Source organism: Artemia franciscana, chromosome 20 (assembly GCF_032884065.1).
Source record: "Artemia franciscana chromosome 20, ASM3288406v1, whole genome shotgun sequence".
Lineage (NCBI taxonomy): Eukaryota > Metazoa > Arthropoda > Branchiopoda > Anostraca > Artemiidae > Artemia > Artemia franciscana.
Window position 1 is genome coordinate 25,691,449 of NC_088882.1, and position 25,253 is coordinate 25,716,701.

Below are 25,253 nucleotides of genomic sequence, written 5' to 3' on the forward strand. Positions count from 1 at the left end.
TCAAAATTTTTTTTTCTGTTCATTGAGGCTCTCTTCACCTAGCGACCTTTCACACGTGGTCTTTTCGGGTGAACCAGTCTCTCGAAGATAAATATTTTTCGGTCCCCTCATCCCCTCCATCCCTCCCCAACAGTCTCCAAAATCTCCCAACGATACTGAAGATATTTCGAATACGTTATTTGGGGTAGTTTGGACAACGTAGTCTTTTGATTTACCTAGCGACTTCAATGTGCACATATTCTTAGTGCTAGTGTGGCTCATAGCACAAAATAATTATAATTTATTAAGGGGAATGGATACCTTAAAAGCATTTTGCCAGTCTGAGGGTCGGCTGACGGTTTGAAAGGCAGAGAGGCGTTTAGCTTATTCTTCCAGGAAATCAGCCTCCGACGATAGCTATTTAGAATCAATTGTTTGACTATAAAATTTGATTGAAAGACAATATAATTTTACGTCCCCTGTTTAGGCAAGGTTTTTAATCAAAGTGGATAGCACCACGGATAACCCCAAAATCTGCTAAATTGTTTGAATGGGATATTCTTTGAGCTGACTTTTATGGTTTTCCTAGCAGATAGCTGGGAAATTTTTAGTGCTGGATTTTCCCTAACTTTTAGAAGAGATTTCTGCCTCATTTAATTGAGAAAAAATTCACACTTTTGTAAGTTTCATTAGAACTGAGCGCTGGCAATTCTAAGGTTTCCAGGAAAGTAGTTTTTCGTCATTTATTCGGATCTTGTGTCCAAATTCTGCTAGTCGTGGCAAGGTTGCCAAGTCAATTCAAAATAGTTCCGGCACACAAACTGAGAAAAACTTTGAGGTACCTAATCCCTTTAGAGGCAATAAGTCCAAATTTTAGTTTGTATTTGGAAAGATTGTGGTAACGTACCGGTATGGTGAACGAAGTCCGCCTCTACACAAATAGACGCTTTGCGAAAGATCTGAAACGACATCAAGCATATTCTATTACCGCAATGTCCTACAAGGCACGTAATGACCCAAACTTCGCGTGGAAAATGTTAAAGCATGGTAAATCCAAATCGGGTAGCGATTATGTCCTTACAAGTGACCAGTGGTGTAATTACTTCGGCGCTGAATTGTCGGAAGCTGATGCAGTCTTGGAAAGTGTCTTATGAGAAGAAGCTTGATAAACGTTTGCTTATGACCTAAGTTTTAGCGTCATATGTTCTCTGGTGATAAATTGTATATCTAAGCTCTGTGAAAAGAATTCCGTTGGCATTGAAGGCATTTGTGCCAACCATCTTGAAGCTGGCTCCCCGTCTTAATTGAGCACTTGACACTGCTTTATCAAATAATTTATTGCTCCGAATTAGTACCAGATCTATTTATTACCGGTATAATTTGTCCTGTCATCACAAAGGGAAAACCTTCCGACCGGGGCTCTTTGTTCGGACCGATTACTGTTTTCTCTGTACTCTGTAAAATATTTGAACTGATAATTATTAATGAAATTATGATGAAGTGTTATGCACCAGATAATCAGATATACACCTCATCTTCGTGATACAAGTTCTCTAGGGAGTATTACATAACAAACAAGTACCCCAAAAAGTATAGTTGGATTTGAATCGAAACTTTTCCCCTCCCCCATTCATAATTTGATATCCCCCCTGATAAAAATCCCGAAGCTTGCGACTTCATCCTCTGGGTTGTTAGTGAGATCTTGCAGATATACTGTTTTAATAGCAGCGCAACATATACTATCTTCTGATTTACCGTTCTATTTACCTTTGAATAGATTATAAGTCTCATATGGATTATAGTGCCAAAATGTTTGTGTCCCCCCTCCAACACAAATTTAACGTTCTCTTGCCTCCTCACCCCCACAACACTACCCGAAATCTTGCCCCCTCACCTCCACAACACTAATCGAAAGTTTCACCCCCGTGCCCAAGTCGTCAGTGAAATGACGTTATTTTGGATACCTGAATACGCATTGTGGCTTTCGATTTATCTTTATCCCCTCCCTCAACTCAAATTTTTAAGTTCCATATGGCCCATTTCGCAATGCTCGAGATATTCAAGATAAAAGCATTTTGAAGACTTTGGCACGCTTAGCGTTTTGGATGCTCATAATCTAATCATATACGCGAGTTGTTGCCTGAGAATGTATACCCTTTAGAACGCTGAGAAATCTAGTGGTGGCGGCCAATGCCTAGGGTTCCAAGCTGATCAAACAACCAAGACCGACCATGCCCGGCCTTTTCTATCACAACCTGTATGTGAACAATGGGCAAATTACATAATTTAGGTTCATTTTTGCCAGGGCCTTGAAGGTTTCGTCGACCCTGGAGGTATATATATCAGACCTCCTGACTATTTTAAACAGAATGGGGGATGTTAAAATTGTGTCCCAATAACATGAGAGATTACGGGGGTACCCGGAGGCAAATCAAGAGTACGGGAGAGGAACTTGCTGCTCTCCAATATTTCTTACTCTTAAAAAGGCACTAGAACTTTCATTTCCTATTTTATTAGCCCCTCCCAAATTCCTACGACGATGTCTTCCATATGGAAAGTTTCTTCCCTCCGTTACCAAAGGAGCGGTAGTGCGTAAGTTTTTTATTTATCACATATCTCAATTTATCAATGTTTAAGTCGCGTCAACTCCATAATTTGTTTTTTGTCTGGGTCAGAAGTGAAATTTAGTCTTGGCACTTTGCCTATACACTCGCGCACGCAGATCTGCGTATAATAATCCGATCAATGCTCCACCTAGTCTATTGCTGGCATCAAAAAGAAAATGTTCCTCGTCTTTCCAGTTATGTAACACTTTTGTTTTGGAAGTATAATGATCATCTGGTAATTATTTCTTAAGAATGCAGTGTCTTGAATATTTATCATTTATATTATTTATAGCCCGATAGGAAAGATTTGTTTTACTCTTCATTGACACATCTTTAATTGTAGGCTTCCGCAATTTTTTGTTATTGAAATAACTTCTTAATATATTAAGATAACATGTGATACTTCTACACATATAGGATAACTGAACCTGAACTTATAGCCTTTAGCATTGTAGTATATTAACTAATATACCCCCAATTACAGCCCATGATAAAAATTTGAAGTCCCCTTAGTCAAAAATGATAAATCACACGAAAAGTTAAATAGAGAGTGGGCTGTACAACCGCTATAAGCATTTGCCTCCATCTGAGATTAATGTCGGAGTTTCTCACGCAAGACCATTGGAAAAAAGACGAGAGAATCGTGTTGCAGTCTTGGAGAAATGCTAGTAGTATTCATTTGATGTGTGTCAAAAATCGTAAGGCATATTCTATTAAGAAAAATGTGGGTGTCAAAAATCATAAGGCATATTCTATTAAGAAAGCTACACTGCAATTCAATTCTCACTTATTTTGTTTATTAAAAAATAACGTCAACTTTAACTGCAAAGAACTTCGCTGTAACTGCTGCAAGTTCTTGTCATTCCTTTATTTGGTTAGACAGGGAAGGTTTCACCCCTTAATGAAAAAATAACAGTTTGACTATTCTATTTTAGTTAACTAAAGTTTGCATCATTCCTCAATAAAACGGAGAAAGTGAGGAATGATTTGGGAATAATGCTTTCTCAATAGAACAGGCCTGTATTATGTAAAGTGACTGGTAAAGTTTTTCATGGAATTATGCTAACTGGAGAAAGTGTGGCGTCGTAACTACCTTGGTGTTACAATGCAAATTTTAAGGGCACTGGGGAACTTCACTACAATTCTTCTGTAATTAAGTGTTCCAATTGGGGGGGGGAGGGAGGCGATTGTCTCAAAGATATCGAAAAATTCTGTTTTTGTATTTACCTTAAAATACACTTTTGGTATTTTTATTAAGGAAACAATAACCCTCCCCCCTTACAGAAAACGCGTTTCCTCCTATATTTTTGCAAGGTGGCCTCTTGTCTGTAATTTTTCTTGCAATGAATAAACTGAAGGGAATTACACTCCAAGGGGAAGACTTTCAGGCTTACCCTAGTTCCTCTCTAATAAACCTACACTGCTTGACAAAAATGGAGAGTCCTTTCAGACCCTGAACGTTAAGTTTAGTTCACTTGGGTAAAGTGAAGCTAACTACACTTCTGACAAGATCTGAACGTCGGAAAGTTGCTTGACTCTCAGTAAGGCAATTTTTACATTATCAAGCACGATTTTAAGCGTATTTTCAATGGAGTTCTTTTGAAATAGTTTTTTGTCTGAAGTTCAAAAATCGGTAATTTGAATCCCCACCATCCAGTGATTAAGTGCTGAATTTACTCAGTGACGAGAGTTGCGGTAAGTCAGCTAAAGTTTGAGTGTAAGAGGATCAGAGCAGCCGTGTCTCTGGAGGGAAAAATACCAAAAGTTGACTGTAATTCGACTAAAGTTCGGGGTCCAAAGCGGTATTATTCAGTATTGACATTTTTTTGATTGTATTTTTATAAACTGATATTTCATAATTTCCTTTTATGTGATTTGTTTTGTGAACTGCTTAGAAGTACGGAGAAATCCTGGATTTTAAGGGGGTTGGGACCTGATCCCTCTTCCGCCTACGTCATTGTCCACTGTACAGTATAGCATTGTAGCAGAGAACCGAAAAAAAAAAACAATTAAAAATATCAACAACACATTGAACAAAATTTTGGAAAAAAACAAAAATAAAGCCGAGTGATCAGGGAAGAATTACAAGGCATTGAACAAAATACTACACAAGAGAAAAAAGAAACACATTCAAGATCACGAAGTAGTGGGAGTAGATGGTAACTGATATAATATACAGCATGGTGTTATAGTAGAGTACAAAAGCGAAGGAAGAATTACAAAAAAATTAAACAAAATATTACACAAAACTAAGGGAGACCCCCCCCAAATGTTACGAAATGAGCACCAAAAAATTACTATTTCCGAAATTAAGGAAACAAGCTATTATTGGTGTTAGTACCAAGCAACAAAAACATAAGGCAAACGAAACTGACTATCTTTGACAAAGAAGGGGTAGTAATGAAAATGGAACAGATGAGCTAAAACAAAGTTATTCGTAATTCACAACATCAAGATTTAGACCGGTACAGGTAAATGAATCATTGATATAATTTATAAATTAGAGACGTTTTAGATTGATTCAGGAGTAGCTTGAACTTCTCAGCCAGGGGGAGGGGGTGTGGTGATATTTCATTTTTAAAAATTGTAGATTACATCATATCTACGTCATATCATTCGATTACGTCAAATCTTTCTCGAAAAGTTTATAGACATTTATTTTTTTGTCGTTTGTCCTTATCTGTGGAATTTACGAACAGGTAAAAGGAATTCCTACGTAAATATATAATTAAGGACACCTTATATCTGGATTCGCCTCTTCTTCGAAACGAGCCATTGCTGGGCTATCTTGTTTAGATCAACAGCATAGGTGAGGTATTTTTCAGTCTCCAAAAACATCTGGGTATGTGGTTGAGAATCAAGCGTAGTAGTTCTCAGCCAGTTCTTTATATTTGACGAATGTTCCTTTGGCAACAGCCATCGCAATAAATGGAGATTCTGTCAATTAGTAAAGACGAGTAGCACGCTTGAGCTGATGTTGCCGGCGATATTCTTGATTTAGAAGCTCTCTGAAGTAAGTAGCGCCTTGAAAAAACTAAAACTCTGCTTTAAGAGCAGTAGGCCTATTGTTGGGGGCTCTTTCTTGGTTTGGGAAAATTGTAGCTTCTAGATCTATTTGATTCCGTATTCTTTCATTGCATTTCATGTGCTCCTTAAGACAAAGTCTATTAAAATCATCCATATAAATGAGGATAGAACATAACCCTGCTTAACTCCTGATTTAATACGAAACCAGCTACTATCCTCACTTCCCACATCTGAACGATCACTTTTGACTCTCAAAAAGATCTCCATAACCATGGATTTTCAATGGATTGCAGCAAGAAGTAAAAAGAAAAAAACAACAACAATGCACTGCAGGCATGTGACTCTTTACTTTAACAGCCCTATAACACGATCTCTGATTTTAAAACACATGTCTTTAGTTAACTTGGGATCCAGAGATGGTTTGGTATTGTTGGATTATATTTAACCTAATGCAGTATATCAAAGTATATCTGAAAGGTATCATCTGTCTTAATCCTCATGCTACCTTACCTTCGATTGGTTTAGTAGAAAATAACTTGTCTCGTTGCTTCGACTCCAAGTCAGAATGCACAATAGACAATACCAATACACAATAGAATGCGATGGTCGTATATAATTTTCGTTTTGAACAGCTATTTTTTTTAATTACTATATGCAAATAGAAATGACAGAAGAGCTTTAGAAATATTGTAGCAAGTATTGTATCGTGACTGTGTGGGGATGACAGTCATAAATAGTTACGGTCACAGCCACCAATAGTCGCAGTTACAAATGCTCTCAGGCGCTAGTAGTCACAGTCACAAATAGCTGCAATGGTAAGTATTCGCAGTTACAAGTAGTTGCAGTTGCAATCTTAAGTATTCGCATTAGTAGTAGACCTGAAAGTTTCAAGTTAATACCCTTAGCCGTTCCGAAAGTATTGCTTATACCATCTTTGAATAACTTTGATACCAATAGTCACTCTTGATTTAGTTCAACATCCCCCTCACAGTTCCATGAGACTTAACCACAATACCCTGAACCTCTTAGGACGTTCCGAAGACCAGTTTACAACCCTTACCCTAAGGCTGTTTTGGGTCGCATCCCTAGAGGCATAATTGTTGGAGCTCTTTTAACTGTTTTGAACAAAATTGCTATCATAGAATTTTGATCTGTATGAAGGAGAAGGACTTGTAGAAAGGGTGAAGGGGGGGGGCGGGCTGGTTCCCCTTGATCGAATTTCAACGTCTCTCTCAGCATGCCCTGAAAGTTTGAACTTAATACCATCAGAAGCTTCTTGAGATATTACTAACTCCCTTTTGACAACCAGCATGCGCATGGTTGCGCATACTCTAAGCCTTTTCGGAGACCCAGGATCAAACATCCCCCCCTTTTACCGGTAACAAACCTCATTATGTAATAAATAGGCAACTTTAATAATTTGACCTTTTTATGGCACTTGGTATTAACCAAGTGACATATAGCAATCGCCAATTTTGTCGGTCCCGGTTTTGCTACTTTAGGCACTTCCAGGTAAGCTAGGACGATGAAATTTGGCAGGCGTATCAGAGACGGGACTAGCTTAAATTAGAAATAGTCGTTTTCCCAATTTGACCACTGGAGGGGAGTAACCATCTGGAGAGGGCCGGTTAATTCGGAAAAAATAGAAAAATTGAAGTATTTTAACTTACGAACTGTTGATCAGATCTTAATGAAATTTGATGTTTGGAAGGATATCGTGTCTCAGAGCTGTTATTTTAAATCCCGACCGGATCTGGTGACATTGGGGGGGGGGGAGGAAATGGGAGGGGGAAACCTAAAATCTTGGAAAACACTTAGAGTGGAGGGATCGGGATGAAACTTGGTGGGAAAAATAAGCACACGTCCTAGATACATGATTGACATAACCGGAAAGGATCCGCTCTCTTTGGGGTGGTTGGGGGGGGGGGTAATTCTGAAAAATTAAAAAAATGAAGTATTTTTAACTTACGAACGGGTGATCGGATCTCAATGAAATTTGATATTTAGAAGGATATGATGTCTTAGAGCTCTTATTTTAAATCCCGATCAGATCTGGTGACATTGGGGGGGGGGGGGTGGTAGGGGAAACCTAAAACTTGAAAAAACTTAGAGTGGAGGGATCGGGATGAAACTTGGTGGGAATATTAAGCACAAGTCCTAGATACATGATTGACATAACCGGAACGGATCCGCTCTCTTCGGGGTAATTGGGGGGGGGGATAATTCTGAAAAATTAGAAAAAATGAGGTATTTTTAACTTACGAACGGGTGATCGGATCTCAATGAAATTTGATATTTAGAAGGATATCGTGTCTCAGAGCTCTTATTTTAAACCCGACCGGATCTGGTGACATTGGGGGGGGAGTTGGGAGGGGGAACCTAAAACTTGGAAAACACTTAGAGTGGAGGGATCGGGATGAAACTTGGTGGGGAAAATAAGCACAAGTCCTAGATACGTGATTAAATGACCGGAACGCATCCGCTTTCTTTGGGGTAGTTGGGGGAGCGGTTAATTCTGAAAAACTAGAAAAAATGAGGTATTTTTAACTTACGAACGGGTGATCGGATCTTAATGAAATTTGATATTTAGAAGGATATCTAGTCTCAAAGCTCTTATTTTAAATCCTGGTCGGATCTGGTGACATTGGGGGAAGTTTGGGGTGGGGAACCTAAAATCATGGAAAACGCTTAGATTGGAGGGATCGCGATGAAACTTGGTGGGAAAAATAAGAGCAGAAGTCTTACATACGTGATTTACATAATTGGAACGGATCCGCTCTATTGGGGGGGGGGGTAATTCTGAAAAATTAGAAAAAATGACGTATTTTTAACTTACGAAGGAGTGATCGGATCTTCATGAAACTTCATATTTAGAAGGATCTCGTATCTCAGATCTCTTATTTTACATCTCAACCGGATCAAGCGTAATTGCGGGGGGGCAGTTGGGGGGACCGGAAATCTTGGAAAATACTTAAAGCGGTGAGATCAGGACAAAACTGGATAGGAAGAATAGAAACCTGTCTAAAATACGTGACTGACATAACCGGACCGAATCTGCTCTCTTTGGTGGATTTGGGGGGGGGGGGTAATTTTGAAAATTGAGGTATTTGTAACTTACAAAAGGGTGACCAGATCTTAATGAAATTTGGTATTTAGAAGGATCTTGTGCTTTAAAGTTCTAATTTTAAATTCCTACCAGATCCTGTGACATTAGGAGGAGTTGGAGGGGGAAACCGGAATTCCTGGAAAACGTGAAAATCGGGGTATTTTTATCTTACGAATAGATGATCGGATCTTAATGAAATTTGATTTTTAGAAGGAATTCATGTCTCAGAGCTCTTATTTCAAATCCCAACCAGATCTTTTGACATTGGGGGGAGTTGGAGGGGGAAATATTGGAAAAACACTTTTAGTGGAGGAATCGGAATGAAGCTTGTTGGATAGTATAAACAAATGTCCTTGATACGTGATTGACAGAATCGTACTGGATTCGCTCTCTTTGGGGGAGTTGGGGGGAGGGGCTCAGTGATTTGGTGAGTTTGGTGCTTCTGGACGTGCTAGGACGATTAAAATTGGTAGGCGTGTCAGGGAGCTGCATAATTTGACTTGATAAAGTCGTTTTCCAGGATTCGACCATCTGGGGCTAAAGGAAGAGGAAAAATTAGAAAAAATTAGGTATTTATAACTTACGAGTGGGTGATCGGATCTTAATGAATTTTGATATTTAGAAGGACATCGTGACTCAGAGCTCTTATTTTAAATCCTTACCGGCATTAAGCCTCTTATTTTCCTTTTTAAATCAATCTATTGATTCATAGAATTTTGTTAGAGCTCATACCATATAACCTCTTGGCTCTTAGCTCTTCTCGCCTCGTCACAAGTGCCATATGAGCTCTTAGCTCTTGTTTTTTAACAAAATTGCTTTCTCAATTTGACGGGATGTCTTCAAGGGAAGGGCAACTAAAAATGGGCGTGGGTGGAGGGCTCGTGTCCCTCTTTTCACTCTTGAATCTTACAATTGTACTAGAACCTTCGATATTTAATCGAATGAGCCCTTTCCAAAGTTTTCACGACCCCCCTTCTATGTGATCAGGGGAAAAAGATAAATAAGTAAGAAATAGGCGGCTTTCGACTCTATACTACAGGCAACGCAGGCTAGAGTGATGGCTTTGAAAGAAGTTAGGAATTCCTTCAGCATTGGGCGCTGCAACCACTCCGATTGTGTTTCTTTTTAACTATAAACAATTCAGTAGATAAGACTGCTAATATTACTAACAACTTACTGCAGTACCAAACAGCTTGAGGCCAATACAGCTACGTATGTTCCTCCTCTATCTCAATCTTTTAAAAATCCCCTCTTTGCATCCTTCCAAGAAGCTATAGTTTCCCTGAAATCCTTCTTTACGACCTCCTACTATCCAGTTCAGGAACCACCAAATTTTTGTTTGGCCCTACTTGGTTGGCTGGAAAGGACGATCTTTGGCAATCTCGCATTCTTCATCCGCAGAATGTATGTAAGCCACCTCAACCAATCTCTCCGTATAGTCCTAGAAAGTGGTATTCTACTGATCACGTACTGCCATTTTTTTTGTACTGCTCACGTTTTAAAATTCGGTCTGTAAGACGGGTACCCAAAAACAATCCGTAGACAATCCCTCTGGAAAATATACAATAAATATTCCGTCTATGGGAGAGCCGACGTTTCAGAAACACTCTTGAGAACTGTCATCAGTGTAGCTTCCAATATTCTAGTCTTTATTCGTTGACTTATCTTCCTATTCTTTGAAATTGTTTCCATCTGTGAAAACCCATCATCACCTCTTTACCTTCACTAATTCCGTGTATAAGCGATCGAGCCTTTTTAACATTGATTTTCAAGTCGTTTCGTGCATCTTGAGCTCTCAAAATCTAAAAAAAAAACTATTCATTATGCTAACATTTTCATCTATAACTTTCAAAGCATCAACATAGTTTATGTCTAGAAAGTTATACTTTCTCATTTGGTTCCATGCTCTTTACCGAATCAATGCAAATTCATAACGCAGTACATAGCACTAATAACTTAAATACAATTATCTAATTTACCATACAAGGATAGGACCTTCGGTAAAGCTGTTCTGTCGGCTGAATCAAATCTTTACTCGTAATCTATGAAACTAAAAACTAGGGTCTGGTGACTCAGTCAGTTCTCAATTATTAAACTAAAAATGAAAATTGGGTTGATTGGGTGGTTAATGAAGGATAGGGTCTATCCATCCTAAAACCACACTTTTTTTTAAATTTAATCGGCTGATGAAATTTCCGAGGGGTATTTTCCGCGGACCTCAGAAGGCCCTGGGACAGGGGTAATAAATTGACACAGATTGACAATTGTTTAAAAATATATTTTATAGGTGAAACGTGTAAATTAAACAGGTGGGAGGGATAAACGCCGACCACCATTTTCTAGGATGGAAGCGGACTGCCTGAGAAATAAAATGAACGTTTGGAAAGGAATAGATTCCTTATGCTGCAGATTCGAATTAATTTAAAACCAAAATTAACTTAAATGACACTTAAAAAACCAAAATTATTGTTTCATCGTTTTTGCTATATATATAAAGAGCTAGTTCATATACACTGATTCATGATACTTCCTCAAACAGGGAATTCTGATAAACTAGTACTTTTGCTGAAAAACAAAATCCACCACAATAAAACAGAATTTTGATTAGAAAAGTCCCTAAGTAGCCTCCAAAATATAAAAAGACTAATTTACATGGATTTCAATAGTCTTTGACCAGCCGTCAAATCAGTAAATTCGTGTGTACGATCTTATTATTCTAAGAAATTCAAGCTAGCTCAGTTTCAGGTGTCATTTTTTCCTGGCATTATTTGGCGCATACTTCTCATGAGCAATTCGTTCAGAATACTAAAAAAACCATCATCATTTTACCTAAACAAATCCCCGGAAAAAAATCATTAGTCAATGTGTCAGAAATCACTAATTCGTAATGACTAAATTATTCATTGCAGTTGGCGTTGTGCCATATTTCAGTAGGAGCGACGGGTACGGGTAATTCCATTCTTTTCATGAATGATGTTCAGTCGTAAATTGACTTTAGTGAATGAATGATAAGATGTTGATGATAAGACAAATAAGATTTTGCTTAAAGTCTCGTTGATTGTTAGGAAGTAATAGGTAGGTTTGAATTTCTTGTAAAAACGTTTACATACATGGATAGCTTGGGCTCTGGCTGTTAACCGTTTCTGAGAATTTCATTTGCCTTGCAATGGTTTTTCAACATCGTGACAAGTCAGGCTATGTAAAGAAATGAAAGACTAATTTCAACGGCAAAATTAATTAACTTATTTTTGTCAATGTCAATCTTCCTCTTTCCGTACTCAGTTTCAACTCTGACAAGAATTTGGTAGTTCTTGTTTAAAAAGAAGCTAGTAACTCCTCTTTCATCAATGGGCTGTACAACCGCTCCGGTTGCCTTTTTTTTACCAGACACAATACAACTTATAAGAATACATTTAATCACGAACAGTGATCCAAGTTGTTGAAGTATGTGAACACCATCCACATGAGTGGGAAATATGATCGGTTCATATGACTTTAAGACTTTAGAAATTAAGTGAAGATAGTCTGTACAGACTTTCAATATTTTTTTTTCCAAGTTTGGCTTAAACTGCTTTTCTTAGCCTACATTATAGGCGTTGGCACAGTAGTTCCAAGTATTTTAGCCGAATTCTAAGTCAAACTCTACTTTTCTGCGCCCATTTTGGGATGTTTTGCTGTAACACAAATATCAATTAGCAAATTGATACATACATTGGTTTCCCATTGAATGCCTTTATCTTGTATAATAAATGTTATCATTGCACTTGTTCCCCAACCCCAATAATGCCAGGATATAGCCCTTGCCTATACACAAAAAATTGCTTATTTCGAAGTTTTTTTTGGAATTATATATATATTTGTTGACGAGAAGCATGGATAAAAAATAATACAAATCAAAGAAATTGGCAAAAATTACTCCGCGGAAAATAGCCCCTCTACGTAAAGTACCCTCTGAAAATCCTGGTTGTGGCCCTGGGGGCTATTTACCATTTTCTAGCTCCTACCTCTCCTCGTCTCTCCATTAGGACTAATTCTGTATTTGTCTGTAAGCTCAATGAGAGTTGGGATGTTTTGGCCTTAAAAATGCACCTTTTGAGGCACTTCCCTCCATCCCTAACTACAAAATAATCAGATAACCCGTTTTTTGAGGTTTAAATAAAGTTCTAGCCCTTTTTGATAAGTTGAATGTGACACCCCCTTTCATATACGAAATAGTCTGCTCGTTTTAAGTTTTAATGTTCCTCCCTACTTTCAGGTGAAAAAACTTTTTTTGTTTAATTTCTGTTTGTTTTGCAAATAATACCTCGCTCTTCAAGCTAGTGTTTTTAGTATTAAAAAACAACAACTTCTTGTTACAAAAGCTTTTATCACTTTTGAAAAAGGTTACTATCCCAATTAAATAACCCTTGTGTTTCAGGAGTTATTCTTAAGGAATTGGGACAAAAAGTTTAATTTTAATGCAAAGAGTAAGTCATTGAGGAGGGGGCATCCCTATCATACACGAAATAGTTTATTTTCGTTTGAAGTTTTAATGTTGCTCCTTGCTTACAGCTCAAAAACTTGTTTTTTATTTAATTTCTGATCGTTTTGCAAATAATTCTGGAAAATCCACCCTTCCCCCGTTTAATGTCTCTATCCCCACGAAAATTCCTCCATGGAAATTTCCTCCCGCGTAAATTCCACCCCTCCCCCGCTGAAAAAGTGTATCCCACCTGAAAATTCTCCTTAGCCTACTTTTATTTGAAAAAACACCGATTTCTCATTTAAATTTTGTTAGTTTTTCAAATCATGCCGAAATCTTCCCTCCGTGAAAGATTTTCCCTGGAAAGTCTCTCCCCCACTTATATCTCCCGCGGAAAATTTCCCCATTGAGAATTTCTACCATGGATATCCCCCAGACAACTAAACCATTTGAAAACGTTTCTTGGAACATATCTACATGTAAAATTGAGTCGACAAAGAGAAAGTTAGACAAACAAAATGAATCCGTTTAGGAATTTGATAAATTCCCTTGGGTAAAGTTTTCCCTTGAAGGTTCATCCCGAGAAACTTCCCTCTCCGAGAAAAAGTCTTCCCGAGTAAAATCTCTCTCCTCAAAGTAAATATACTCCCAAACAAAGTTGTTTCTCTGTCTACATTTCTTTTAAGTGCAAATTGTCACATTCAAAATTAGTTTCAATTTTTTCTGGCATTACTTTTTCTCCCTTCTTGAGCACCACGAACCTTGTGGACTTGCATGGTGGAAAATATTCAAAGTCTTGTAATCACTTTAGTCTTAGGCTGAATAAAACTATTTAGGGACCTAGCAGAGAGGGGGGTGGTTTTCCTCCAAATAATCTCCAAGATTTTCTCAACATACCATGAAAGCTTCAACTTAAAACTCTCAGCCGTATCCTTATGTGAATAGCAATACCCTTAGATATCGCTGATATTAACTTTTCATAGCCAACAAGTACATAGTGTGTTTTGATCATTATCCTGAAAATTCCAACCTAATACCCTCCATCGTTCTTAAAATATCTTTGATCCTCATTTTTGATACACTGAATGTACATAATGCCTTTTCATATAGTTTAACATACCCAAAGAACTTTTCCAATGTTTCACTTTATGTAATACCCTTAGACTCTTCGGATACATCCAGAATTAAACATTCTCCCTTTTTAATGATAAATCCTGCATGTAAACTGTGGGCAAAGTTCATAATTTACAGTCTTTCCCCTTGGGCTGTGGGAACATGTCTCATCCCTTGAGGCATAGCTATTAGACCTTTTGACTAGTTTGAACACAAAGTCAGTTTAAAAATTTTGATCAATGTTGAGCAGAGGGGGCGACTGAAAAGGGCAAAGAGAGGTGCGGTTGTCCTCCAGTCTATCTTCAAGATCTCCCTAACATACCATGAAAGCTTCAACTTAATACCCTCAGCGATCCTTATATGTATAGCAATACCCGTAGATATCGCTAATATTAATGTTTGATAACCAACAAGTATATAGTGTGTTTCGTTTGTTTTCGGCATCCCTCTCAACATTTCCTTTAAAGTTTTACTTTAATACCCTTAGCTTATTTGGATACCCAGGATAAACATGCCCTCTTTTCCAACAAAGTATCTTATGTGTTAGCAATTGGCAGCTTGCATAACTTACAGCCCTTACCCAACAAGCTGGGGGTGTCAACCCCGAAGCGGTAGTTGTTTGACCTTTGCGCCATTTTGAACAAAATGCCTATTTTAAAGTCTTGATCGAATGTACTGAGAAGAAAAGAGCGTGGAGGAGATGGCTGACGTCTAATCACTTTTAACTCTTAAATAGGTCACTGGAACTCTCAGTTTGTATCAAGTGAGCCCCTTCCAAAGTTTATAAGACCACCCCTTCCATAAAACCTTACATGCTAACAATGGACAAATTTCATAGCTGACAACCCTTACCCCGGGGTTGTGTTTTTTCAAGCCTGGAGGCATATCTCTTTGACCGTTTGATTATTTTGAAGAAAATGACTCTCTTTAAATTTCGATCGCATACGTTCGGATAAGAAGGGCCTAGGGAGGGGTAATATTGTGCTTTAAAGGTCTTGTTTAAATGACGACCAGATCCGGAACGAAAGAAAAACACAGTTAGACCGAGTGGGACATTGGGGGGAGTTGGAGGGGGAAACGGAAATCTTGAAAAACGAGAAAATTGAGGTATCTTTATCTTACGAATGGGTGGTCGGATCTTAATGAAACTTGATATATAGAAAGATCTTATGTCTCAGATGTTCCGTTTTCTCATCCGGGGACATAGGGGGTTGGAGGGGAAACGGAAATCTCGGAAACCGGAAGTCTTAGAAAACGCTTAGAGTTGAGAGATCTGGATGAAATTTGATGGGAAGAATAAGCACAAGTTCTGGATACGTGATAGACATAATTGGAAAGGATTCGCTCTTTTTAGGAGAGTTGGGGGGGGATTTCTAGTGATTTGGCAAGTTCGATGTTTCTGGACGTGCTAGGACGATGAAAATTGTTAGGCATGTCAGGGACCTGCACAAATTGACTTGATAACAGTCGTTTCCCCGCAACGAACATTTGGGAGGCTGGAGGGAGAGGAAAAATGAAAAAAATGAGGTTTTTTAATTTACGAAAGGGTGATCGGATCTTATTGAAATTTGATATTTAGAAGAACCTCGTGTCTCAGAGCTCTTATTTTAAATCCCAACTCGATCTGGTGACATTTGGGGGAGTTGGAGGGGGAAACCGGATATCTTGGAAAACGCTTAAAGTGGGGAGATCGGACTGAAACTTGGCGGGTAGAATAATCAAATTTCGTAGATACGTGATTGACGTTACTAGACTGGATCCTCCAGTCCGGTGTGTCAGGGAACTGCACACATTTACTTGATAAAGACGTTTTCCCCGATGCGACAATCTGGGGGGCTGAAGGGAGATTCTAAACTCTGGGGGGCTTACGAGTGGGTGATCGGTTCTTAATTAATTTTTATATTTAGAAGGACCTCGTGTCTTAGAGCTCTTATTTTAAATCCCGACCAAAATTAAGCCTCTAATTTTCCTTTTAAATCAATCTATTGACTCTTAGAATTTTGCAAGAGCTCATGCCACATGAGCTCTTGGCACTTCCGACCTCGTCATAAGTGCCATATGAGCTCTTAGCTCTTGTTTTCCATTAAAAAAGGCTCTGGAACTTAGGATTTCATATCAAATAAGCCCCTCCAACATTTCTACGACCACATCTTCCATACGAGGTGGTTAGGAATAAAAAATACATGGGACGCAATTTTTGTCTCTGCTACTAAAGGAATGGTAGTAGGTTGCATCTCTAAGTTGTTTAAATATATCGAGTTTACCTCAGTCTATCTCAATTTAGTATTTTTTAAGTAGCTTTAACTCACTTTTTTTCTTTATCTGGATCAAAAGTGAAACTTAGTCTTGGCACTTTGCCGATGAGCTCGCGCACACAATTCTGAGGTTAAGTTACATGCGAATGATCCGATCAATTCGCCACCTAGTCTATTGCTGGCATCAAAAAGAGAATGTTCCTCGTCTTTCCAGCTTTGTAGCACTGTTTTTGGAAGTATTCTTATCATCTGGTAATTATTTCCTCAGAGTGCAGTGTTTTAAATATTTACCGTGTATGCTAATTAAAGCCAAATAGGAATTTTTTTTACTCTTCATAGACATACCTGCAACTGTGGGTTCCTTCTGTATCTTTTTATTTAAATAGCTTTTAAATATTATGAGACAAACAGGGATACCTATACACTGTATCCGAACTTAAAACTTTACCTTCTAGCATTAATGTATATTAATTATTAGAACCCCAACCACAGCCCATTGATAAAAGTTTCAAGTACATTAGGAAAAATGACTAATCACATGAAAAGTTATACAGAGACGAATGGGCTGTACAACCGCTATGTCATCCATTTGCCTTCAGCTGAGATTCATTTTGGAGTGCCTTACGCAAGATCGTTGAATAATGGACAAGAAAATCGTGTTACAGCCTCGGAGAAATGTTAGTAGTATCCATTTGAGATGGATGTCAAAGATTTTTAGGCATACTTTTATTAAGAAACCTTCATTCCAATATATTTCTCTCTTATATTTAAAGAGACAACGCCATAGCGTTGCCTATAGTAAAGGCCATAAGCCTTTAATGTTTAGTATTTGTTTTTTTTTTCTCTGAGGCCCTTCGTACAGAAGGGATGGTCATTAAAACTTTGGATGGGGCTCATTCGATTTAGAGGTCGGAAGTTCTAGTGGCTTTGTTAAGAGTCGAAAGTGATCGGGGGCGACTATCCCCCCACACAATTTTCCAAGAATGTATCCGATAAAAATATTGTGATAGCCGTCTAGAAATAGTTTAAAGATCAGATAACAAAAACTCTGGGGTTAGACACAATCCTCCTGAGCCCGGAAGCAGGTGTTGTAAGTTCTGCCTCGGGAGCATATAAGGTTATTACGATGTTGGTAGTCGTATTTAACTTCGGAAAGGGCTCGTATGATTGGAAATTGCAAGTTCTAGTGCCCTTTCTAAGAGTGAAAAGCGATCGAAGGGCAACTAGCCCCACTCCGCACGTCCTCTTTTCGTCAAATGTATCTGATCAAAATTTTGAGATAGTCATTTTGTTCAAAATAGATCATAGGCTATATAAAAAAAAACTCTGAAGTGGACGCAACCCCTCCAGAGCCCAGGGCATGTGTTGAAAGTTATACCCCGCGGGCATATAAGGATTTTATGGAAGGGATAGTCGTATAAACTCGGAGGAGTCTCATTTGATTGTAAATAGAAAGTTCTAGTTCGTTTTTAAGAGTCAGAAGTCATTGGAGGGCAACTAGACCTTACTAGAGGGCAACTTCCTTAAATGCACCTGATCAAAATTTGAAACAAGTAGTTTATTCAAAATAATTCGAAAACCAGATAACGAAACTCTAGGCTGGTGTGGCGCGGGGGCAGGTGTTGTAGGTTATGCCCTGGGGATATAATGTTTTCGGAAGGGGTGGTCGTAGAAACTTCGGTGTGGACTTGTTCGATTGGAAATTGAACGTGGTGGTGCCCTTTTTAAGAGTGAAAAGGGTCGGAGGGCAACTAGCCCCTTTACCACGCCCTCTTTTCCCCAAATGCATCCTATCAAAATTTTGAGATATCTATTTTGTTCAAAATAGTTCCAAGATCAGATAACAGAAACTCCAAGTTTGACACCCCCTTCCCCAGAGCCCCGGGTTGTGTGATGTAAGTTATGTCCCGTGGGCAAATAGGGTTGTAATGGAAGAGATGGTTGTATAAACTTTGGAGAGGGCCCATTTGATTGTAAATTGAAAGTTCTAGTTCCGTTTTTGAGAGTCAAAATTGATTGGAGGGTAACTAGACCTTCCCCCGCCCTTCATGCCTACTTTTCCCAAGTGTATCCGATCAAAGTTTTGAGGTAGGTATTCTGTTCAAAATAGTTTAAAGACTAGATAACAAAAACTTCGGGGTCGACACCCCCCCTCCCCTTCAGAGCCCTGGATGTGTGTCGAATGTTTTGCCCTTGGGGGTGCCTGTTGAATGTTAATATATTCAAAAGAAGCAGAGAAAAAATAAGAGAACTTTAGACCCCCCACAAAGAATCTTTGGCCTGTGAGAGTGGAAGATTAAACATAATAGATATATATGGTTTTTATGTAAGGGGTGGTCGTATAAACTTTAGAAGGGACTCATTTGTTTAAAAATTGAAAATTTGAGTTCTATTTTAAGAGACAAGAGTTATTGGACGGCAACCTCCCCCTCCGTGCCCTTTTTTCGGTCAGAATTTTGATCTAGCTATTTTGTTCAAAATGGCCTATGTATCATATAACAATGTTTCTGAAGTTGACACAGCCCCACAGAGCCTGAGGTCATGGGTTGACTAGCTTGGGATCCCAAAGATGGCTTTGTACTATTGGGTTGTGTTTACTTCTAATGCAGTATTTCAAAGTATATTTCAAATGTTTTATCTGCTTCAATCTTTCTATGCGACAACACCATCAATTTAGGTTTACTTGTCACTTTACATTGAGTCGAAGTCCGAGTCAGAATGCCCAAAGAACAATATACCCAAACGAGACTGTCGCATATGGTCAGAACGACTTACGATAGAGTTCGTGGTGTGGTACTTGTTAATTAAACGAAACGCACTCGAGAATTACGCTTAGGTTAGATCTAAGAAAATCGGTTTTCTTAGCCACAAAGACAAGTGACAAAATAGATAGAAAATATGTAAGTTGGGCTGTATGTTTGCACATTAGGGGGGGGGGGAGATGAACTATAAGTGTAATTCTTGAGTGTGTAGTTCTTGAGTGTGTTTTGTTTCATTAACAAGTACCGAGTTTGATTTTTGGAGTTTTCGGATATTTTATTCCCAGATACTCAGGAAATTTACGAAGGATTTACCAGACATATTTGTCACACTGCCGTTATAGCTCAAAAGTCACCTTCTGACTTAAATGAGGCAATCCAGCGGCTTAGAAACCATTCTTCTCCTTGGAAACAAATTCAGAAGGTATGGTTAATTCTTCCTGGTCTTTTTCAAGTTTTACAACCAACTTAACCTCGTTTTGCAATCAAGCTGTTTTCACTATTCAGGGCACTTCCCCACCACCACACTTGTAATCAAGCACTTGCTTCGATATGGTTTCGTGGGGCTCCTGCCACTAGAATTCAATTTTGTTTTCCATTGTATTTAGACATTTAATGACTTCTTTCCACTCGTTGTCAAAGTTTGGCCTACAGTATATACTTGAAACCTTGTCTCTCGCTTTTGGTTTGTTTACATTAATATAGTCCAACTTGACTAATTTAGACTTTATGAGTGACTCAGTTAATACAGACGCAACTTGCATGCTTATGAAATATGTTTTTAAGCAAGGCCATTTGCTACCAGGTCAGTCCGTTCTGAAAAATAGTAAAAACAAGGTTTATCCATTTAAAGTAAGGAGCAAACAATAAAACTTCAAACGGACATAAATTATTCTGTATGTGAGTTGGGGCATCACTTCTCAACTCTGCGTTTTTTTTTAACTTCAAATTTTGACCCCCAATTCTTTGAGACTGACCACATTGGCCGTCTAATTGGAACACAACGCGTTTTATACCGAAGCGACGTTCTTTCCGAAGGTTAATATCCAGTAAATGATAGGAAATTCAAGATGCTCGATAGAAATAAACTCTAAAATTAATGAAACAGCAGAATATTCTAAAGAACAGATTGAAATCAAGTCGTATAAGGTACAAGGAAACCACAGGAATTGCGATTCTGTGTTGAAAGAAGTCGTTTAATTCATCACAGATGGTTCAATTAAAGATTGATGGAAGGGTCTACCATTGTTATTGTCAAAATATTTAATGACCAGCATAGAGGTCGTGACGGTGAAAGATGAAGAGTTTCGAAAATGAGGCAACACCAACATTACTAGTAAACTACATGTTAAGGAGAAACGGATTCAACATAGTTTATAATCAAGGCCCTGTGCCAGTACCGCAGCAATTAATTTGGAGACATAAAATGTGGGTCTATTCTTTGTAACTTGTTCTTTGTAACGAAAAGGGACAGCGTTGTAATAAAACAGCAACGCTTCGTTTAAGATCAAATCGTATTTTAAAGCAAATGCTAATACTAAACCAGCCTTCGTGTCGTACAACAATTGGAGAAGTTTCACAGCTATGGAGTCATATTTGCCCAGTTGGAGGTAGCTTGGGATCTATCGTGACTGACACAAGGGGCAAATCTGAATCTCTAGCTATAAGAGTAGAAAAAACAGTTTTATGAACTATTACACAAATTCGTCACCTTTGAGGGGAAGCTGCCCCTCTCCCCTCTAATATCAGAATTGTACTTTAAACACTAATAATTTATAGTTTGAATCAGTTACAATTGTAAAATAACGTAAGCGCTTGATTTAGCCAGGAGGCATCTCCCTTTCAGCTCAAGAAGCAGATAAACTTACCGATAAACACATATTGAAAATGGTACTTGCGGATTATTGAAACACATTCAAGAATTACGCTGAGGTTGTATCTCAGAAAACCGGTTTCATAGCTGACAAAAACAAGTGACGGATGATACAATGCATTGGACCTTGACAGAATGCATTGGAATTATATAATTTGGGCTATATATTTGCAAATTAGGGGGGGGGGGTTCAGGTTGCTTTAGGTTAGGTTAGTTTAGGGTAGGTTTTCGTAATTTTGTTTCTAAAGTATTATTTTATCATCATGCTTCGTTATATTTCATTAGGATTGACGTAACTTCAATTCTTGGGCGTGTTTCGAATAACCGACAAGTACCTTGAAAATATTTCCATTTATAGAGGCTAAAGTAATTTTTTGTAGTTCTCCTAACTATATCCCTGATGAAAACGTGATTAATTACATGACACCCGTTTAAGATTTTTGTTTCCTTTTGCTAGTTATTAAGCCTGAAATTTATGTGTTGTATTTGTAATACGAACTTCAGTTGGGTGATCTGGCTATCTGAAACCTTGTAATTATTATCAATACCCATAAAAATATTCTTGGAATAATATTAGACTTAAAATAAAAAAAGTGGGGCATTATTCAATCGCTAAAAAATATCAAGTTTAACATGCCAACGTACTAACTTTTCCAACTTTACTGTTTGACTATCTATTATTGAGAATGGCAATAATCCAATGATTGGTTAAGGCTCCTCCTCAAAATGTTTCAAAATGGAACTTACGTCATTTTATTCGTGTAGAAACAGGACTCAATGACTTTCTCCAAAGGCGATATCTGGGCTGTACAACCGCTAATAATTGGAAGCTGACATTATTTGTTAAATCTTGGTGAGTTAAACCTTCAACTTGAGTAATTTTATGTAAAATTAGATCCGCAATGGAGCATGAATTTTAGTATATTGAAATGACTTTCTCTTATTATTTAAAATTAAAAAAGTTAGAAGTTCCTCGTGACAAATGGGCAGTACAAGTGTTGCGCAAGTCTGGGATCTTCGCAGATAGAATGTACCTGGAGAACAGGAACTTGTTCGCAATGGACCCTTCAACAAAGTCTAGATGTGGCTATCATTTTCTTAAGTCTAATATTATTCCCAAATTTTAGAACTCGGGAAATTATGCTTCTTTTTAAGAAGTAATGTAAATTTCAAAGTTCAATCCAAAATTTGTCGAAATATCTATTAGGTATACTTTTCGAATCTAGCTGCAACTTCAAATACTGGAACTAAGTATGGTAAAGTTACAGAACAAAAGAACATCTGAAGGAAGCCCAAAATTTTTTCAAACCGATTTTAAAACAATCGTAAATACTTACTTATCTAAGTCCTAGCAGGGAATCGCTTCATTTTACTCCCCCTCCCCCTTTGCCTGATGGGCTTTCGACCCGCTATACAAGATTGTTTAAGAAAACTATATTTAGTCTAAGTTATTTGGTTATATGACAATAATTAATTTTATAAAGAGCAGTTCCTGCGAAAGTAAAGAGCGAAATTGAAACTTGAAACTAATAAAAATCACTGCTTCGCAAGTTATGCAAGATATATCTACAAAATTAGCTCAAATAAACGGACACGTGATGCCTTCAAATATCCGTAGAATTCTAATAATTAACATGTTGCGTCCTGTGGTGGCACAGTGTGTTTGACCTTAGCTTGGTAATACGGGACCCAGAGATCGAATCATGCTGCAGCAATGCCCTGCAGGGCCGACGCAGGGACCTTAGTAGTCAAGAAGCGTCGTTAATCTGATACAGTACTACCATGTTGCTGAAAACACAAAACCGGCCCCAGTAAGCATGATGTTTGGTTCGGAGCAGAAAGTTCTATAAGCACACTGCAGAAGATAGAAGAAAAATTTAAGGCTCTCAAGTGTCTTTTACCGTCCATGTTCTTGGTAACTTTTAATACACAAGTATATTTTTTTTTTCGTTGGACGTTTTTTCTAAAGTGTATTTCAGTATTCCCATACTAAAGAGGCTTGGAGGGGGAGGTACAAGAGGGGGATTATAAGCATCCGGGTTAGGATTTAGATCGGTGAGATTGTAGTTTTATCCTTATTATGCTTGTCAGAGTTCATACTCCAGAAATGACTCCTGAAAGAGCCAAATTTGGTACCATATGACACTTAAGATGACTTAATAAGAGGCATACATAGAGGTAGTAGCTTTTAAATGGGTCACCTTTAATCTTGCGACAGCCTGCTAAGACTGCCTCAGAAAAAATGCGAAACGCATGCTAACGATGCAAAAAAGCGATGTTTCTTGTTTTTTAAGAAGGGGAGGGAGGCTACTTGAAGGTGTTATACGATAAAAATTGATATTGTAGTTTAACATTTTCTTTCTCCTGCATTGTCACCCCTTATACAAGCAAAGATATCCCGAGTTTTGACATTCTTTGGGGAAAATGTATGGTTTAATTTATTAATTAAATTATTTGTGGAAAAATTTTTTTAGGAAAATTTATTCTTTGGGGAAAAATTATTGACAGTGATATGTTCTAATGGTGCGCCTGTCATTTCAATCCAACGCCACATTCTTCTCATTTCGACAGATTTCAGGCTCATTTCGATATTTTCATGAATTCGTTATTAGAATAAACTGTTACTTTTAGAATTAATCCAAACAACAGTTACCATCGTGGAATTAACATAAAATGGCAACTTTTTTCTCACTAGCCCGTTTTTTCTTCTCCAAAAACGTGTTGTTTCATTTTTGGTTACTACGGACCTTGGTTTCCTCTCTACTAGGTTGCAGCTATCACTGCAACTATGATTACGGTAAAATTCTAGTAAAATTACGTGTACTCGTGTTTAAAATTCCAGTTTATCCAATAGAATACTCCACATTTTTGGGTTTGGTATAGCATTTATACGGACAGTACATTACCACTGATTATACCAGATTAAACACCTTGTTATTAAATTGAGCTATCATCCAAAGTTAACATTCTTATAACTACTCTTTACTGCGTCTGCAAAAACGCGCAATGAATCATCCCTGGCATATTGCCTGGAAATTGGCAAGCGCTATCTGACTTACAATGCACTAGCCCTCTAGTATGTTCTTGGATGTTGAGAGAGAATGGTCTCGTCGCCTCCGCCTTCTTAAAACTATTCTTGTAGCCTCTATCACGTGGTAAGTGTAAATTGTGTTTGACTAAATATTTTTCAATTCACAAAAATCAGTACTTCATTTTAATCGAATCTGAAACACTATCTCAGTTATATCTATATATCTTGGGAAGTAATAGGAGCATTGATATTATAATAATGTAATCCTTACTTCCCGTGCATGATGTTTTGCCTCAATTCTACCTTTCAGATCTAAACCCAAATTTATTCTTTTATCGACTACAAAATAGCGTGAGTTGGTCATCTAGCTCAATAATCCTTGTACTTTTAGAAGCGGGCTGTACAACCGTTGTACGCCATGTTGACTCTCGTATTTCCTTTTGAGCTTTAAGATCATTGATATACCGGCTATAGATTACATTGAAAACCAGGAACGATCGAATGGGGGAGGTGACGGGGTGCGATTTGCCCAGGGTGCCATGGCTGGGGGCACTGCATCTGGGGCTTCTCGGGCTTTTTCATTTGTGTTTGAGTAAGGAGGCGGGGGCGCTTTAATTAGTTTTGGCACGGTCGCTAGGAACAGTCTTATTGGTATCACATGTTTTATTTAAGGGGGGTGTTATCGGAGAGGCGTTTGGCCCAGTTTGTTGTTAACCTTCATTAAAGTGGCTCGTTTAAACAAAATCATAAAAAAATCATTTTTTACAGTCATAAATACTATCTTATTTCATTCCTAAAGGATAATTGCATGACTTTATGTCACCCCTCGCTGAAGGATAAATCCGTAGTCACTCTATATTCCCTATCATACTTTAGTAGCGTATTGTCGTAACGGCTGGGTTTATCTGCATCTCAATTGTAACAGAGCTGTGTATGTCCATAAGCTCTGACGTTCCAACCGTTCTCAAATATAATATGTAATAAGAGGAGATGGGGCCGGTAGGGGTAAAGTGAAGTAATGTGCCTTTAGAAATGACAGAAG

At 38.0% G+C, this 25,253-nt stretch overlaps 1 protein-coding gene across 9 annotated transcripts in view; it reads left to right on the plus strand.

Moving 5' to 3' along the window:
• The window catches only part of LOC136039958 (activating transcription factor 7-interacting protein 1-like), a 114,196-nt gene that overhangs the window by 41,249 nt on the left and 47,694 nt on the right, over positions 1 to 25,253 (plus strand). The window contains exon 1 of one of the 9 annotated variants that reach the window (XM_065723977.1): positions 2,735 to 2,820. The exons of 5 other annotated variants lie outside the window; for them this stretch is intronic. The gene's annotated coding sequence lies outside the window, so the exon portion shown is untranslated. Of the gene's footprint in view, positions 1 to 2,734; positions 2,821 to 11,687; positions 11,794 to 16,700; positions 16,801 to 24,257; positions 24,336 to 25,253 lie in introns of those variants that run through there. 3 more of the 9 variants (XM_065723979.1, XM_065723973.1, XM_065723975.1) reach the window with 3 other exon arrangements.